Below are 2,276 nucleotides of genomic sequence, written 5' to 3' on the forward strand. Positions count from 1 at the left end.
CAACAGAAGAATGGATAAACAAACTATGGTACATACACACAATGGAGTATTATGCAACGATAAAGAACAATGATGAATCTGTGAAGCTTCTCATAAGATGGCTGAAACTGGAGGACATTATGCTGAGTGAAATAAGTCAATCACAAAAGGACAAATATTGTATGAGACCTCTTGTAAAAACTCATGAAAAAGTTGACACACAAAAAGTAACAATCTTTGTTAGTTACGAGGGATAGGAGGTGTCTGAGGGAAATACTAAATAGACAATAGATAAGTGTTAACTTTGGTGAAGGGTAAGACAGTACGCAATACTGGGGAAGCCAGCACAACTTGTACAAGGAAAGGTCATGGAAGCTCCATAGACACATCCGAACTCCCTGAGGGACTTAATTGCTGGGTGGAGGGCTGTTGGGACCATGGTCTTGGGGAACATCTAGCTCAATTGGCATAATACAGTTTATAAGTCAATATTCTACATTCTACCTTGGTGAGTAGTGTCTGGGGTCTTAAAAGCCTATGAGCAGCCATCTAAGATACTCCACTGGTCTCACCTCTTTGGGAACAAGGGAGAATGAAGAGAACAGGATACAAGGAAAAGATTAGTTCAAAAGACTAATGGACCACAGCTACCAAGGCCTCCACCAGACTGATTCCAGTACAGCTAGATGGTGCCCGGCTATCACCACTGACTGCTCTTACCGAGATCACAACAGAGGGTTCTGGACAGATCTGGAGAAGGATGTAGAACAAAATTCTAACACACAAAAAAAGACCAGATCTTCTGGCCTGACAGAGACTTGAGAAACCCCCAAGAGTATCGCCCCCGAACACCCTTTTAGCTCAGTGGTGAAGTCACTCCCGAGGTTCACTGTTCAGCCGGGGACTGGACAGCCCCATAAAACAAAAAGGGACTAATGAGGCACAGCAGTCCAGGGACAAGGACTAGAAGGTATTAGAGGACAGGAAAGCTGGTGATAGGGAACCCAAGGTTAAGTAAGGACAGTGTTGACAGGTAGTGGGGTTGTTAACCATCGTCATAGGGCAATATGTTTACTAACTGTTTAATGAGAAACTATTTGTTCTGTAAACCTTCACCTAAAGTACAATTAAAAAAATTTTTTTTAAATAAAATTAAAAAAAAGAGGACACAAAAAACATTAACCATATAGGGAAAATTTCATAAACTGGACTGTATTAAAATTAGGAATTTCTGTTCATCAAAAGACACCACTAAGAGAGTAAAAAGGCAAGCAATAGAAAGGAGGAAGATATTCACTGTAGATATATATGACAAAGACTTACCCAAAATATATAAAGAGCTCCTAAAAATCAATGAGAGAGAGAGACCAACAGAAAAATTGGCAAAAAAAACTAAAACAGACAATTTATAAAAGGACATCCAAATGGCCAATAAATACATTTTTTAAAAAAATCTTAACTGTATTAGTAATCAGGAAAATACAATTAAAACCACTATCTAATGCCACTATCTACCCACCAGAATGTCTAACAAATGTTAGCATGCAGTATAAATTTGTACAATCACTTTTGAAAACTAGTAGTATTTGCTTAAGCTGAATATAAGTAAACCCTATGACTCATCAATTCCATTCTTAGGTATATATTAGTGTTTTAGGCTGGGTTCTCTACAGAAGCAAAACCACTAAAATGTACAAATATATAGAGAGATTTATAGCAAGGAAATTGCTTACATGGTTGTAGAAGCTGGAAAATCCTAAGTCTGTGGGTCAGGCTGGAGGCTTCTCCTGACTCACATAGCTGCAGGGGCTGGTGAACCCAAGGTTGGCAGGTCAGATAGCAGGGCTCGGATTCACAGGCTGCAAAAACCGACAAATCCCACGATAAGCAATCAAGATTGCAGGTAAGCTGCTAGCTCAAGTCCCAAGAACCGGAGGTCAGATGAACAGTAGCCTGTGGCAGGATCCAGAGTGAGCAAAAGCCCATGAGCTTTGCCAGAAAGTCCACCTATATTGGATGCAGGTCGCACCCCTAAGGAAACTCCCTTTCAACTGATTTGCTGCTTACAGCACATCCCATCATGGAGGTGATCACATTATATCAGATCTCATCATGGAAGTGATTACATCATTATACAACTGCCAAACTACGTAACTGCCAAACCACTGAGAATCATGGTCCAGCCAAGTTGACACACAACCTTAATGATCTTTATGTGTTCACATAAAGATATGTACTACAATGTTCATAGAAGCACTACTTACAATAGCTCCAAAGTGGAAATAACCCAAATGCTC

Source organism: Trichechus manatus, unplaced genomic scaffold (assembly GCF_000243295.1).
Source record: "Trichechus manatus latirostris isolate Lorelei unplaced genomic scaffold, TriManLat1.0 scaffold00019, whole genome shotgun sequence".
In the NCBI taxonomy this organism is placed as follows: domain Eukaryota; kingdom Metazoa; phylum Chordata; class Mammalia; order Sirenia; family Trichechidae; genus Trichechus; species Trichechus manatus.